Source organism: Nyctereutes procyonoides, unplaced genomic scaffold (genome assembly GCF_905146905.1).
Source record: "Nyctereutes procyonoides isolate TBG_1078 unplaced genomic scaffold, NYPRO_anot_genome, whole genome shotgun sequence".
Lineage (NCBI taxonomy): Eukaryota > Metazoa > Chordata > Mammalia > Carnivora > Canidae > Nyctereutes > Nyctereutes procyonoides.
Genome location: NW_026575049.1, coordinates 7677235 through 7694805, shown reverse-complemented (window position 1 = coordinate 7694805; position 17571 = coordinate 7677235). Strand labels below are relative to the sequence as shown.

The 17571-nt window shown below is 42.7% G+C and overlaps 1 long non-coding RNA gene across 1 annotated transcript; it reads right to left on the bottom strand.

The window, feature by feature from the left end:
• Positions 1–1353: 1353 nt before the first annotated feature.
• Positions 1354–16638, bottom strand: LOC129511293 (uncharacterized). Its single transcript, XR_008664790.1, has 4 exons — positions 16600–16638; positions 9951–10186; positions 6050–6205; positions 1354–1444 (listed from the first exon to the last, which is right to left on the bottom strand). It is a non-coding gene; the product is annotated as an uncharacterized LOC129511293 (long non-coding RNA).
• Positions 16639–17571: the final 933 nt, after the last annotated feature.

Sequence of the window (17571 nt, the reverse complement as noted above, 5' to 3'; positions counted from 1 at the left end):
ACTCCTGTGCACTGTGTGAGAGGTGGATGACACATTTAGCTCTAAGCCCTGCTCCAGCCACCTCAAAGAGGAAATCGGGGCTGGTTATGAGTCCCAAAGACCATAAACACAAAAACCAAGCAGTTGCTCAGGAGAAGTTAAACTATACAAGGCACTTCATTAGGCCTGGATCAAGGTAGGGAGATCTGTGGGAAAGCTGCTTGGGCATCCCTTCACGCCAATAGTCTTTAAAATCTCTCTTCCACGCTTATTTGCAGAGGAGCTGCTTAAAGATCTTTGCAAGGGGGGAAAAAGGGGGTTGCTGACAGGGTTCAGCTTCTCATCCAGTATCCCAGGCAATTTGTCTCCAGCCCTAAAATTCCACGCCCCACCCAGCAAACAAAAGCTCTCCAGTTAAATGCAGCCAAGATGCTTGGAGGGAAGTTGATGGAGCATATTGTTACTTGATCACACTCCTTGAAATTCTTAGCACTTCCCCAAGTGACTTCTCAAAATATTCCCTTCAACCATGTACAGTAATCCTCCTAAAAGAAGTTTTGGGAACTAGGCTTTTTTTCTCACCTCATTCCCGGTGGCCCTTGTGACACAATGCCAGCTGGCTGTGCTAGGTGTTACCCCCGATGAGCTATAGCCCTTCCACCAACTCTACTTGAAAGTGAAGAGTGTCACGTATGACACATGCTCTCAGGAATATAGATAGAGTCATAACAGGACTAGTTCTTTCCATGCTCTTCAAGAAGGCACAAGTCATCACAGTAGAGTGCAGTTTCATAAAAGCATTTCTACCAAAAGCAAGGGAGGGAAGGGGAATATCGTGAGGTGAGCCATTTTTAAATTAGTTAAATGAGAAACATTGTCCTTGCAGAAGAATTTCCTGAGGCAATTAAATGAAAGAAAAGGAAAGAAAACAAATGACTATCCAAAGACAGGAGTTTCATCATCATAATTTTTAGGCAGTTTATGCAAGTGGTGCAAATATAAAAGTTTAATAAGCGTATTGAATAAATGTCCTCCATATGGCTCAACATAAAAAAATAGAAACAACCTACAGGAAACTGACATCATAAAACGAAGTTTTCAGGTGTTCAGTAAGACATTTTAAAAATTCTAATGTAAACTCCAATGGAAATTGATTTTGCACCTATTTACTGGTTTACTGTTAATAAGGATACAGAAATTACAAATGAAAAATAATTTTTATTAAGCTTTGGCACTGCAAAGCTTTTACTAGGTAACACATTTCCGTTCCTGCTCATGGTTGGCTGGCACAGCTGTTGAAATTACCTGGCATTTCTTGAAAGTTTGGACCAAAAGAAAGCCAGTCTGAGATGACAAATAATCCATACAATCCACAGGAGGACGGTTGAAAGTTGACTCACCGCAGAGTGAATATCAGCTTCCCACTCCAGTGAACATGGCACTGAGCATGGTCTTGAGGCTGTGTCTGGGGCCATAGGTGGGAGAGAAGAGCAAGAGGAGAGCAGAGAGCCTTGGTCAACAACAATCCAAGAGCAGACTAGCTGTCTAATTAGAGGGGCCCAGAGCAAAACGAAAATGTGGAGCCTCTTGTTCAAAAAGCATTAAGAATATCAACCTGGTGACCACAGGGCATTAAGCCTGGGGTTTTTCTCCGTGCAAGGGCCCTGTGCAACTGCACAGTTCACGAATCCATGAGGCTGGCCTGGCCTTGTCCAGGAACAAGTTCTTAGGTCTGTGGACAAGGAAATCTAGGTAAAATGCAAAACATCTTCCTCTCCTTAGGCACCAGCCAGATAAGCTCTTCCATGCTGGTCCCCCTCTCAACTTTGAAAACCAAGCCTTGAGAATGGAAGACTCATTCGTCATCAAGGCAGCTAAGTCAGTGACCATTGACTGAACTGTTCCCATGTTAATACTACAAACACAAAAATAGGGGAGAAAGTATGGGGCATATTAAGGAGATAAAGTATATTGCTTTATACTTCAGCCCAGTCAAGTTCCTTGAACCTCAGTTCCTGTTTGAGAAAGAATCTGTGGCTTTCAGTGGAGCTCACAAGGGGAAAGACATTTTTCAGAATTTTATGAACAATCTACTTTAACCAAAAAGATCATCTTGGGTTTTTCCAATTTATAAATGCTGTTCTTTATTAGACGACAGAGAGGCAGAAACCTGGCTGGAATTGGGATCTAAAGCTTTGTTTTTGAAGTTAAGTTCATCTCCACCCAGGGAAGCTTGATTCAGTGAAGAGCCTTATGACACTCTCCAGAGACCCTAAAGACAAAGATCCCCCAAAGCCCAAATTAGTCTTGCCCTCACTTCAAGGAAACACCCAAAACTAATTTGTGATTATTTTCTACATGCAAAGATGAGTATTTGCTCCTACTTAAGCTTAACACACTCTGGGAGGAGAAGACGTGAAGCCAGTTATGGGCCCCTGGTCCATTGGGCACCATGTTGATTAATGAATCATTGGCTGGTGTCACAAGAGCTAAACTCCAAGTATCCTGCCAGAGTGCATACTTTTCAGTCTTTTGGGTACTTTGCCCTGGCTTGTTTATTTAGATTACATACTACCCAATTTCTAAACTATACCCAAACTGAGAAGGCAGCAGAGTAATGAGTAGTCATCCTGGCTCCACATTTAAGCCTCCTTTGAAATGATGATGTGAACCACAGGTAATTCCATGACAACTTGTCACAACGTACGTGGCTACAAATATACTAAAGGGAATTACTCGTTGTGCTTTCAGAAGAAAATAACAGGACCTTTGAAACAAGCCACCAGGTTGAAATTGAAACAAGTTGTAGCTTCCCTGGCCTTGCCCAGTGTCCCCTTCTATGTGTGTGCCAGTCCCAGGTGACATTCTGTGGTGGTGCATTATGGAGAGCTGCAAGAGAATAGAGTAATAGGAGAACCTATACGGTGGCTTCCTGGTGATGAATCTTAGCCAAACATGGAAGTAGCATTTCCAAAGTTTTGAAAGAAGCTTTCTGTGGAAATTTTGGTTCATAGCATCTCTGTCGGGGGTTATTAGTTGAAAGGAGAAACTGAGGCTAGGGTTTGCTGAAGATCACAAAACAATTTATTATTGCTAATAATAATCCCCCCAAGTGGGGATTCCAAACTTGTTCCCAAAGAACACCAGTTGTCCAAGATGTTCACATGACTTATATGAAAACAGGATCCAGGAGCCAAACAAGATGGGGAGGGGGTTACACAAAATTAGGGCTTTGTCTTTATAGCAGCGCTGCTCAGAGCCTTTATCACACTGTTGTGTGTTGCACATCCCCAAGAGGGACTAATATGCAGCAGCCCCCAAACTTACTTGATCAAAGAGAGCTTTTTCCCCTAAAGCATCTCCCAGGGAATAAAATTTTTACACAGCACACTTTGTGGTGCACAAGTCCTAGAATAGATCGAAGTCTCTGAAGTTGAGTCTTTACTCCACTCTTTTTTTCTTCAGCATGTTTAATGTTATTCTATCCGTTGGGAGCTAATTCAAGGAAAACTAAAACTTCCAACTTACAACACAAAGAACATCCAGTGTAACTTGTAAATCAGCTGGTTTTACGTAATTTGTTTATTTTCCCCCCTACATATTCCAGAATAAATTGATCTCTTAAAGGAGCATTTAAAGGAGTATTAGAAAAACACTTTAATTATTGTTAAGTACTTTAAAACTTTGGATATAAGTTTACAACTTAGGGAATTAGTTTCATCAACAAAGGATAAAGCGATCATTATGATGAATTAATTTTCCAGGCTTTTAAGCAACATCCAACATTGAGGGAGCCCATGCGAACTACCTGGCAAAGGGATTTCTTTAAGTCACTTGCCTTTGGACCGTGTTTACGGTGACTCATAAATTCTTGATCTCCACAGTGCTTCTTATAAATATTACTCAACTTTAAATCAGAGGTGGAGATGTCAGACAGAGAACAAAAGGTCACCATCTAAAGACTAACAGGGAGCATGATGCACCAGGAAGACCAGCAGACTGGAATGAAGAGACCCCAGCTTCAACTCTGCCACCGGCTAGCTGGTGGCTCTTACCCAAAATCCCTAAAATGGTGCGTCAGCTGCATGCTGCCCTCCTCATCCCCCTCTGGGCCTTTTCTTTATTCCTAACAGTTGGCTCCCAAGGCCAAAGTGCTCTGAATGCATCAAGAATTCTGATAGATGGAGAAGCCACCATTTCCTCCGTTTTGCTACCAATTCAGTGCTGTTCATGGGTGCCCACACTCTTACCCTTGGGTCTCTCCTGACAGTCATTAGTCATCCTTGGGGACAAAAGAGGATCCTGGGTTAGTGCCAGGGCTTTCCCAGAGTGATTAAGGAAAATACCTCATTTCAGCTTTTATAGAGCTCACTAGTCAAAATAATAACAATAGCAGTAGAAATTAGCTAACACTTATATACCGTTTGCTGTGTGTCGGGCTTTGTTCCAAGTCCCTTATATACATTAATTTAAATAAACTCGAGTTAGTCTATGCCAGCTCATGAGTAAGTGTCAGTTGTTAAACTTTTGGAAATTTATAAGCCAGTTGTTAAACACAGCCATGATTAAAGAATTCAGTAAATTCTTTTTAAAAACAAGGTTAACAAATGTTCAAAATGAATCTCTCCCTAATTTATTTCACTACGTTTACTATTATCTACATTCTTGTGGTTATTTCAATGCATTGTTTCTGTGTTAGAGGAAATATTATGTCACGTCATGGTGCGCTGCTGTGCATCTCTTTCCAACGCCATACTCAGTGATGCTACTTTGATAGCTTCAAATTGTCCACAAAGGGAGCATTTACACCACAGAGATTGGCAAATGCTACATACAAATCAAGAGAGGTGGTTGTTAAACCTTTACTGCTTGATCCTTATAAAAATTGTATGAGGTTTGTGCAATTATCATTTCCATTATTTAGAAAAGGGATCCCATGCACAAGAAGGCTAAGTGACATGCCCAGAGCCACACAGCTACATAGTGGCAAAGCCAGCTTTGAACACAAGCAACCTGGTTCCAAAATCCTGCTCTTTATGATTATAGGCAGTAACACTGGTTTGTGTACAATGGAAAATAAAGTATATCCAAAAATGGCTGATGTGTAATTTCTTCCCAGAGAGAAAGAAAAACATGTCCATGATGTAGTAAGTGCAGTCAAACAGAGTTCCTAGAACCTTCTTGGTTGAAGATGAATGACTGAATGAGTCAGTGAATGCACTTCATTCATAAGAAGGCTTATTCCAAAGGAATCGGAAACCCCTTTGTCTTCTGGATCCAGGACTACGTTTATGACCTCCCAATATGCTGTGTTGCAGATTCTACTCTTGCTCCATTTAGCCACCACACTAAGCAACGGTATTAGTTTCCTGTGGCTGCTGTAAGAAATTATAAATTTAGTGGCTTAAAAGAAATGTGTTCTCACAGTTCCAGAGGCCAGATATCCAAAGTCAGTTTCACTGAGCTGAAATTAGGTGTGGCCAGAGCCATACCCCTTCTGGAAGATCTGGGAAGAGTTTGTTTTCTGCCTCTCCCAGCTTTCCGTAACTGTCAGCATTCCTCGGCTTGTGGCCACTTCTCTCTCTGCTCTGTGTTCACATAGTCTTCTCCTCTGTATATATGCATGCGATCTCCCACTATCCCTCTCCTCCTATAATGGTGCTTGTGACAGCATTTAGGACCCACTTGGATGTTCCAGGATTAGCTCCTCCTCACATCTTTGGCCACATAAGATAATATTCACAGGTTCCGGGGATTATGACATGGATAATATCTTCAGAGCCACCATTCAGCCCACTATAGCCATCATCATTAATGACCACAACCCTCTCCTCCACTGACAGTGAGAGTTACAAGGGGCTACGAGTGGGATTGCTATCTGCAGAAGTCTACAGCGTATAGAGACAGAACTCATACAAAGATGTCCATCATGTGGGTTGTAAAATTGGGCACTGATGTGGAAACAGGCAGTTTCTTAAATAGTTAGATGGTCTTACGATATGGTGCAGCAATTCCGTTCCTAGGTACATACCCAAGGGAAATTAAGGCACATGTTCACATAAAGACTTACCCAGGAATGTTCAGAGCAGCACTATTCAAACCAGCCAAAAGGTGGAAACAGCCCAAATATCCATCAACTGGTGAATGATAAATACAGTACAATATATCCAAACAATGGAACACTATTCCAACGTATTTCCATTGGTACAAAGGAATGAAGTTCATGCTAAGTGAAAGAAGCCAGACACAAAAGATCACATTTTATATCACTCCATTTATCCAAAGTGCCCAGGAAAGTGGGACGCAAGGATTGACAGCCAATGCTGGTGATGGTTGCACAATTCACTAAAAATCATTGAACTGTACACTTAAAAAGGGTGACTTTCATGGAATGCAAATTACACTTCAGTAAAATTATTTTTTTTAATAAATAATAGCACAAGACCACACATGCCAAAGGGAAAGCGAATGATGGAAAGGTTGAGAATTTGACTGACACAGCAAAGCATCAGACAGAGCATGATCTTGGGCTGGTAGACAAGCAAAATCTGGGGGAGGACCCACCCAGGAGTGCCATGGGAAGGGTCTAGTCTCTGAGGCCCACAGTGTCATCCTTCTCTCTACCTCTTTCATGAACATCCCACTAGCCTTCCCTCGTCCTGCTGCCTGAAGGCCCAGGGGTCCTGTGGCCCAGTGGACTTCCTGAGCCTAGCCTAGCCCAAGATGAGTAGCAGCAAAACATGTCAGCCCCTCCCTGCTCCCATAACTCTGAGCCAGGCTTGCTGGGACCTCCTCCCTCAGAAGAAGGATGTTCTGGGAGACAATCTAGCCGGAACCTTCCAAAACAAGATGATAATACCTTTTCATGTCCTTTTGGATCTATCTGACAATATTTCCTATGGGTTTTCTCTCAAAAGGTTGACAGGAAGCTCTAGGGTTCTGTTGTCTAACTCTGATGAACCATCCACATTGTTGCAAAACATTCCCTAAAGATAATGATTTCCCATATATTTGGAAATCAACCAGACACTCTAACCTAGCCTCGGCTTAACTAAGAAAGAACTTTTTCTTTCACAAAACTATTAGTGATATTTTAAAAAAATCTCTGAAAGACCATAGGACAGACTTTAGAAATTAGATATCTACTGTCAAATTGCAGTCTAACAGGATTACAGGCCAGTCTTGGGTCTCAAGTCACGTGTTATAAATTATGTGAAGGCTATCATTTGGGGAAATACCATTTGTAACATATATTCTGGGGCCCCAAAGATGATAGTTAACTACTTCACAAGGTTGACGAGGGGATAACATGTAATGTGCAGGGACTGGCACACTCAAAGCAGAACTCAATAAACGATTATGGTAATGGCACTATTAGCCTTTAAGTAAAAAGAAAAAGAAGAGGAAAAGTAAACACTCAGGAATCATTTGAAAGATAAATGAAATTTAAACCAAAATGGGATACTGTTTTTCAGCCATTCCAATGCAGTGCAAGTGTTAGAAAAAATGTGAACCCAGAGGAATGACCATCTGCTGATAGTGGGAATATTCACTGCTACACCCAAGTAGGAAAGGAGTTCCACATTATCTTGAAAAGCCAAACATACACGCCATCTAAGACCCAGCAATTCCACACCCTAAAGAGACTTTGCATATATAATGCCTCAGGAATCACGAGCAAGAATGTTTGTAGCAGTGTTGTTTATAACACCAAAGAGTTAGAAATGACCCAACTGTCCATTGACAGGACACTGAATAAATAAAAGGTGGTACATACACATAAGGGAGTACTATTCAGCAGTAAAAACAAGTGAACCTAATGCTGCAGAAATCAAACATTGGTGATTTTGAAACACAGCGTTAAAGTGCAGAAGACTACACAGTGTGACTCCATTTTCAAAAGAGATAAAATTAAATAACATGCCATTTGAGGACATGCAAAAATCAATGGTTTCTTTGTGAAGATGCTGAGCAATGGGATTGGGAGATGCTCATCAGGGTTTCAAAAGAATCCGTGATGTATGATTTCTCAGGCTGTGTGGTAGGTTCAAGGCTGTTTATTTTCTTTTTCTAAATATATCTCACTGTGCACAGATTATTTCTAAAGAAAATAAGTCCTAATATTCACAACAGAAAAATCAAAGAAAGGTGACCAGTTGATCCTCAAAAGAAGATATATGTCCATGACTAAGAAACTAATTTTTAAATATTCAAATTTAGTAACAATCAGCTGTAAAAAATTTTATTGCAAATTTTTTAAACAAGTAGCATTTTTCACCAATTAGATTGGCAAAGATATTTTTAAATAGCACTTAACGCATATGTTAATGCAATGAGATGGGCAGTTTGTTATACTCTGCTGCTAAAAGGGTAAGTCAGGACAACTTTGGGCGTCTGGGTGGTTCAGTAGAGTAAGCGTCTAATTCTTGGTCTCAGCTCAGGTCATGATCTCAGGGTCATGATATAGAACCACGTGTCGGGCTCATGCTAGGTGTGGAGACTGCTTAAGATTCTCTTTCTTCCTCTTGCCTCTGCCCCTTCCCCTGTGCTCTCTCTCTTTCTCTTTCTCAAAAAAAAAAAAAAAAAAAAGGAACAACTTTTCTAAAAGGCTGCTAAACAATACATCTCAAGAAGGCTTAACATTTGTTTCCTTGACTCAGTATCAGAAGCTCACAAGAGAGTCAGTGAAAGATTTAGATGCAATACAGCATCATTCACAACAACCAAAAATGCAAACCACATATCCACTCATTTGACGAGCATTTACTGAGCACCTGCCACGGGCCAAGTATTCTTTGGGGCACCGGCAATACTGTAGTGAACAAAATTGACAAAAATCTTTACCCTCGTGGAATTTACATTACGGTGGGAAGAATCGATCACAAACAGTAAACTTGGGAAAGAGCTAAAGTAAAATAGTACATGAGAGAACAGGTGCTGGAAGACCAAGAAAAAGCAGGGCAATGTAAGAGGGATCAGGAATGGCTGGAAACAAGATGAGGGGGCACAGGTTGCTTCACTAAGAAGCTGATATTTGAGCCAAGTTTCAAAGGAGGTGAGATATCTAGATAGTGGGTCCCTGGGCATTGGAAGAAGAGGGAACAGCTGGTGCAAAGATGTGGGGACACAAGCCTGTCCAGCAATTAGAGAAGCAGTAGGGAGTCTAGTAGCTTGAGTACAGCAGTAGGAGAGGAAGCTGGGGACCACAGAGAAAAAGAGCTCCAGGGCAGTTATGAAGGGCTTCAAAGGACTTAACTCTCAGCAAAATAGGGAGCCTTTGCTGCTTTGGAGCAGAGAGCCATGCTGTGCCTTTTTTTTTTTTTAAAGGATTCAAGTGTTCAAACAATAAGGAAATAACCAAATAAATTATAGTAAATACTGTGCTTGTTTATAGTAGGACCTCAGGAAACATCTAGAGGACAAATGAATACAATGAAATACTATACAACCATTAAAACCATAACTTCAAAGAATATTCAGTGACCTGGAAGAGTGTTTATCATGAATATTAAATGAAAAAAAATCTGATTAAAAAGTTGCATGCGGGGCACCTGGGTGGCTCAGTGGTTGAGCGTCCACCTTTGGCTCAGGGCATGATCCCGGAGTCCTGGAATCAAGTCCCGCATCAGGCTCTCCGCAGGGAGCCTGCTTCTTCCTCTGCCTCTGTCTCTGCCTTTCTCTTTGTGTCTCTTATTAATAAATAAATAAAATATTTTTTAAAAGTTGCATGTAAGTTACAGTTCCAATTTTGGAGATAGCTAGATAATAGAAACAAAAGTAGATTAAAAAATTATAAGGAAATACCATCAGATATGAAATGGCTGTAATTGATGAAATTACAGATTTTTATAGCATTTGTATTTTTATACATTTCTGAGTGTTTTGTACTAAAGCATACTACTACTCTCATAATCAGAACAAAAAATAAATACAACCTTAAAAAAAAAACCTACAAAAAAAAAAAAACCTACCACAACTGCTTGGTATTCTTCACCACTTCTATGGTGAATGTCTGGAAATACGTCCATTGATCCAAATTATTGGATTTGTTCTGGGTCCACGGGAAAATGGAAGGTGTTTGATATTCATTGGCAGAATTTAGCAGCAGGCAGCCTGCAGTTCATCAGTGTGGCTGTCACCAGTAGTTCAATAAATCCATTGGAATCACTACAGAAGAATTTCTAATGGGATCATGGAAACAATTTGGCTGGTAAAAAAGACACATGATTAAAAAATCATTACATTATCTACCAGGCAGGAGAAGAATTGCCTAATTTAACCACGAAAGTCACTACAAAAGACCAAAATAATTACAGTGTAAATGGATACCCAAAATAAGGGATCATTTGATTTTAATGATACCTTGAAAGAAAATTATGGGTGCGGGGTGAGTTCGCCAGAATCACGTAAAACAGCTCATTTGCACCCTTACTGGACTCAATTGACTGCTCATTTGGATCTGAGGCAGCACCCGATACCCTCCTCCCCCTGCCCCCCCACCAGCCCGGGAGCTCCTTCTTATTAATTTCATTTTGGTGCTTGGGTCTCAAGTCTTCAAATGCCTGCGTCTCATGTAAGGCATGCTGGAGGACAGGTCTCCCCAAGACACATCTCCTTTGAAGTTCCTACGAAGCTCAATTTGTAGCAGCATTTCATCCCTCTGTAGCCAAGAACATGCTGATCCATCAGAAAAATGTGGCAATTTGGTCCACGAGGCATATGGAGTGAGGAACCAAGCAAAGAGTCCTTCCCAGAACCCCAAAGTGGGATTTCCATGAAGTATTTGCAATGCTCCCAGAAACTTGCTTTTCCTTCCTCAAAGGAAGGGTCCATGGCCACTCTTTCCTAAGAGGCTGGAGCATGTCCTTGCACAATTACATCTTCAAATCCAATGTCTTCCCCAGCAAAGGTGGCTCAAGAGCTAAGTGGTCGCTGGTTTATTTAATCAGGTTCTAAGTTCAAAGGTGAGTAAGTCCCTGCATTAAGGAGTGAATTATTTCAGAGGAAAAGGGGATAGATAATTTGTTGACCTGCTCTGGGATCAAGGGTGCCATGGGGGCACAGTGAAGAGTCCAGAGCCAGGCAGGGCAGAGGTGGTTACTTTTCCTTTGACAAGAAATGGCTCAAGGTAATTCCAAATAAGTTAGGCAGACAAGAGGACAATGGGATCATTCTTATGATGCCTGACACAAAATACTCTGAAAATAAGCCCAATATTGCTGGGTTTTATTGTTATCGCTATTGTTTTTGTTTTTATGAAAACAGCTTTTCTCTCCAATTACAATCCATGTTCAGCATGAAGTTCTTGTATTTCACTGGCTTGAGACAAGAGGTCTTACACTCCAAAGGTCTTGTTTTAAAAAAAACTCAACTGAGTCAATCTGAAGATCGAATTGGTTTTACTCGTTGGTTCGTGAGTCACATAGCAACCCATCCAGCAAGCAGAAAAGAACTCCCAGGAGCTGTACAAAATGGAAGACTTTTCTAGACAGAAAGATGCTAAAGCAAGGAAGTTATTCTAGCAAAGAATGGGTCATTTCAGACAAGGTCACTTGTGGAAGAAATGTTGATATGCAACCGATGTTTTGTGTTAGGACCCCAGATGAAACATCTCAAATGGGAAAAGAGGCCCAAAACCCGCCCCCAAACTCCTGAGGAGTGCCTCAGGTAGGTAGGATCTTTCTGAGGTAGGAAAAGATGAAGGACCCTGGGAAAAGGAGGAGCACTATGTTGGTGTGCTAGGAAGGTAGTGCCACTGGAAGGCCACCAGGCCAGCCCCAGGGGGTGGGGGGTGGGGGTGGAGGTAGAATCCCTTCCTCACAGCAACCCTCTCCACAGCAGCAGTTCTTGGTTCTTGGGTGTGACTAGGGTCCCTCTGAAGGAAGGTGAGGTGGCAGCTTGGGTTTTCCAGGGATTCTCCTAACCGAGAGCTACAAATTAAAGGCAGCGCCCTCTCCTCCTCAGTGAAGCTGTTCCCAGCATCCTCAATCCTCCTCAACCAAGATGGATCTGCCAGGGTTACCTGAATTTGTAATAAGACTAATGGCAAACACTTGCCTGAAAACTCTGATAAAAAGAAGCAGATATTTCTCTTTACTGGTATGAAAGGATTTTCTCTTTCTCAGTTAGAAGTCAAAAGATATGAGTGAACCACCTAAAGGGTAGAATATAAGTGTTTAAAACAACTATGCTGGAAACATTTTTCTGGGCCAAAAGGTGGGAGAAAGCTCTCCTTCCCCCTCCCTTCTTCCCCTCCTTTCTCTTTCCTTCCTTTCCTAAAGAATTCACTCCTGAAGCCATTAGGTGGAGGCAGACCACAGTGGGCTCCGACGGGCAGTGGGAGAGGGTCAGAAGCTGCAGAGCCCAGAGCAGAGGGGCAGGAGCCAGGTGGGATGAGAAGGGAGCCACACACGCAGGCAGCTACATGGAGGGAAGGGTCAAAGCCCAGGTGAGGGTGGTCGGGGGGGGGGGGCAGCACAGATGATGGCCAGACACACAGCAGGTGAGGAGGCGCCCAAGGTGAGGTGTTCAGCGAGGATGTCAGAACCCAAGCTGGGCCAGGAGAGGCCACACAGAGGGGTTGGCCCACAGAGGGTGCAGAGCCCCAGCCGAGGGTGAGGGTGTGGAGGGTGACCATACGGAGGAGGAGATGGTGGCGGAGAAGAAGTATCAGTGATGCTCTGGGAGATCAATCGAACAAGCAAATATATTAAGGGTATTGGGAGCCGAGTCTCTTGTTGTCAGAGAGGGAAGCTACAAATATGAACCCAACAATGTCGGTGTTGAATTCGAATCAGAGCTATGGATGCGAACCTACAGTTTTCCACATAAAAGCTAATCACAGAAAAAAAGATTGCACATGTGAGTGCACGTGGGCATATGTGTTACTCCTTGGGAAAATGGCTCATTCCCCGGCTGGAGCAGGAAGGTACGAGACAAGCCTGGAGCATCTTATGGTGGGAAACAACGCACCCATAGAATGACAAAGACATGTCCAAGGATACAGAACCCAACTTGCAAAGGAAAAGGGTCCACCGACCAAACTCAGGGACAATTAAGCAAGAGCATCTCATGAGTGTGTAGCCCACGACAGAAACAGGAAGGAAACCATGGGTCCTTACAGACTTCATCAATGCAACAATTGAAAGTTGGAGGCTGAATGGGATATTTACGTGGTTTCAGTCAGATTACCTCCCCCAGAACACCTTAAGGACACCACCTTAATCAAGGCACCGAAATGGACATTGCCAGTCACTGGACAAATGAAAATCCTATGCATCTAGAGAGGATGCAGTGGGAGAACATAGCCTCCCTTCTGTGATTTCCCTGCCCAAAGAGAAGAATCGAAATGGAATCATGAGCACACAGCAGGCGAACTCAAACTGAGGGACAGTCTACCAACCAACCGGCCTATAACCCTTTAAAGTGTGAAAGTCAGGAAAGGCAAGGGGAGACTGAAAATTTGCTGCCAGATAAGGAAACCAAAGAGGCATAATAACTGCATGGCATGCATTATTCAGAACTTGATCTCTTTGCAATAAAGCGTGTTGATTGGGGCAACTGGTGAAACTGTAGGGGAGACTGCAGTTTAAACAGTAGTGACGTATGTCTTTACATTCCCGACCAGGATGGTTGTACTGTGGCCACATGGGGGAAAGCCCTCGTCGATTGTGTGTAACACGCATTAAAGTATTTAGAGATGAGGGGCAACAGCTGGGCAACTTCCTCTCCACTAGTTCAGAAAACATGTTTTTAGACCATAGTTGCAAACTTTCCATAAGTTTGTGATTGTTTAAAAGAAATTTGAAGTATTTTTTTTTTACATCTAGATAAATATGTCCTGTGATGACAATGAACGACCTGATAGGAAGGCTCTCCTACAACTATCAGGGTGCCTGGCCGTTCTACCCGCTGTGGGTGAGACAGAACCTTCTGGGGCAGTTCTTTGGGTTCCTCCAAGAGCAGCTGGGCCTTCATCTTTGAAGTCTGGTTTTCTCTCAACCATGGAACTCTCATTCCAGATGATTTACGTTTATGATTAGCATGGCTTCTCCAGGCTCAAAAATCCATCCCATGCTTAAGAGAACTTAAAACACAAAAGGCCAGGCACCTGTGCGTTGAGTTTCCTTGCCAAGTAGCACAGAATTGTTGCCACCAGCTGACATCTGTAAACTGTGTGCACACAGTGGCTCACTGGTCAGAGCCAAAACTTTTGAAGGATGCCAAATGGTTGGGGCTGAACCAATGGTTGAACCATTGATGTCAAATGGTTGGACACCAAGAGAAAGCCATTCCTCCTCTTCCTCCTTCTTCCTTCCTTCCTTCCTTCCTTCCTTCCTTCCTTCCTTTCTTCTCCTTCTCCTTCTTCTTCTTCTTCAAACAAATACTTATCAAGTAGTTAATTTGAGCCAGACATTATACTCAAAGAAGGGGATGGAGCTGTGAATAAAATCTCAGTCTTTCTCCTCAAGGAGAGTACAACCTAGGGCACTGCCTAAAGACCACATTTTCTAAATTGAACAGTAACATATACACACAAAAGCACACAAATCATAATTGCACTGCTCAGTGAATTGTCCTGAACCAAACACACCCGTGTGATGAGCACCCAAATCAAGAAAGAGAACATTAAGAGAACCTAAGAAGCCTTGCTGCCCTTTCCAAGCACCACCCCTCCTCCCTGACCTCCTGACTTTTAGCAAAGCCTAGTTTTGCTGGCAAACCTTCCCTTGTAAGGGAGATTTAAAGGAGGACACCTAAGTACTGGCTCTTCTAGAATGGAATTTCTCCTCCTGGGGACCAGGATCATACAGTGTTAACATTATCTCCTTGCACAGTGAGTTGATTCTACTTCTCCACAGTGCTGAGAGTTGCTGGTTAATGGTGACAATTTGAGCTTTGCCTGGTATGGATCTGGATGATAATTCCCATATGAAAAAGGTTGAGCAGAACTGCTGAATTTGGTTGCCAGCAGGGGGTCCCTTTTGTTAGGCCAGATGCATCATGGCGGGATAGAGCAAGCACCCAACTCATGCAAAGGCCTAGCAGCAACCCTGAATGTAGGAGTTGTTTGGGTTGGCAAAGTGAGTGGAGAGGCACAGTGAGTTTTATCCATGGATCCCATGGCCGTTCATGGGCTTGCGGGATTCTCAGGCGGCCCAAAAAGAACTCAGCCCTTGTTTCTTTAGCGGAGGCCTTAATGAATACCTCCCTAATTTCCCATGGTGGTGCTGCCCCCTTGGGGCTGCTCACTTCTATGTCAGAAGATCCCACCTCTATCTCAGGGACTGTTGATTCAAGTGCCCTTTTATTTGTGTAACAGAAAGCCCCACAGAGCTCAAGAGGAAGTAGGTGTACGTTCTCAGCTCGGCCGGTTAAAGTATCTCTAGTTTTTAAAGAAATTTTGAGCAATTGCAGGGCTGTTGAATCCCTCTCATCCTGAAGACTGCCCAGAGACAGAGTCCATTCCTCATGGAGGTCATAGGTCCCTCCCTCACCAATCCCTTCCTCACATCTTTTTCTTTTTTCCTCTCATTCTGACCCGTTCTTTCTTTTCACTTTTCTCTTCCTTTCCTTCCTATCTTTTCCTCTCACTCCATTATTGCTTCTAAGGCTTCTACTTGGATCTCATCCATTTGCAGTTGTATGAAGAACAGAGAGAAAGGAAGACAAACTCTTCCCCAGAAGTGTGGTAAGAAGGAGGAGAATGTTCCTATAGATGGCAATGTTCGTCACCTGCACGGAGCAACTGAAAACGGAGAGACATGTATTGCTACTGTAGGAAGAGAAAAATTTCTCCTTTACATTTGGGTCCCCAGGCCCAGCTGGGGAGGAGGAAAAGCATACAAGTTTTAGTTACTTTTTTTTTTTTACACTTGTACATTAGAGCCCTTGCAAGAAAAATGAAGACGCAAAGAAGCAGCTAGAGTCAAATGCTTCCACATGAAGTTGGACAAGGAGGACTAAACTGTGAGCACGTGACAAGGCAGAGGGGCTTAGGCTAGGGTAGTTAATTAGGGAGAAGCAACTAGAAGGCTAGATTAGTTTATTTTTTTAAATTTTTTTTCATTGGAGTTCAATTTGCCAACATATAGCATAACACCTAGTGCTCATCCCGCCAAGTGCCTCCCTCATTGCCCATCACCCAGTCACCCCAACCCCCCGCCCACTTCCCCTTCCACTACCCCTTGTTCATTTTCCAGAGTTAGGTGTCTCTCATGTTTTGTCACCGTCACTGATTAGTTTAATAGGTTTGTTTGCACTCTTGGCCTTGACACCTCGTCTCTGGCTATAGGCAGGACATCTTCCATATCAGCATCTCATCTCCTGCTTTCAGGAGGAAAAAGGAAGGATGCCCTCCATGGATCTGCTGTTTCTAAAGTGCCTTGAATTAAAAATGATCTGGAATAGGATATTTTGGGGTCATATCTTCTAAACTCTTTCACTATATAGGAAATACTTTCTATGAAGTCTTCCTTTTAAAGAAGAATTTTGAAGAAGGTGCCAGAAGGGATGACTAAGAGTCGTGTCCATCACTAAGATAAACTTAAATCTATAGAATATTTCATTTGAGCCCATTTCCAGAACTTAGAGGTCCTAAAAAGTCATCCAACCCAATACCTTCGTTTCACAGATCAGATGGCAGTCCCAGAGAGGCTGATCAGCTTACGGATGATGGTCACACAGGTAGTCAGTGGCAGGAACCCACACCTAAAATGGGGACTGCCCTTTCCCTTGGGATCATTCTTGTAAAGGTGGTAAACAAGCCAACTTCCTCCTAGGAGTCCTGCTTAAGTGGCGAGCTCTACCAAGCTGAAAAGTAAAAAATGACAGTATCATTTACAAAAGCATCCCACAGAACTAATTCCAGCCTTCAGAAAGCACAATAGAAAGTAATCCTCTAGCTGACTACCTTAAATTATGGGCAGCACATTTAGTGATGTTTCTCTAACTTACTCATTTAGGAAGTGTTGAAACTTTTCTGAGGAGTCCTATCTTTTTGTCTTCCTGTGGTTTTGTTTGAAATTCATTAACTGCTTTCATCCCCTGTGATCCCCTTCTCTCCCTCCCCACTCCTTCGCCCTTCCACCCCACCCCATCCCAGGTCAAATCTGAAGGATCTGCTAGGGGAATATCATAGTCACCAAGGACCTATCATCATCACCAAGATTGATCCCATATGGTGTCTACAAAGATGAGGGAGGAGGCCACGGTGCTTGCATACTCCACAGGGATGATGTGGGAACGCAACTCCTTTTGTCTTCATTCCCAGTCCCTGAGATGAGCTCAGCCTGCTAGAACCAAGAATTTCTACTCCCCTGGCTTCACTGGCACTTCCAGCCATGCTTTTTCCATTTCTTCAACTGCGTTTCAAGAGCAATGGGATTCAGAGATTTGAAAAGCTTTAAAAAATATATTTCATGTGATCTTGTGCCTACAGAATTCATGCTCCAATTTACCTTTGAGCTCATGCCTATTCTTACTAATTCAATTGTTCCTTTTGTGTCTATAAATTATATTTGGATTTTTTTTTCTTTCCCCCAGTTTGTTTAGTTTCCAGGAGAGAAGAATTCTCATCTCAGGCTCTAATTA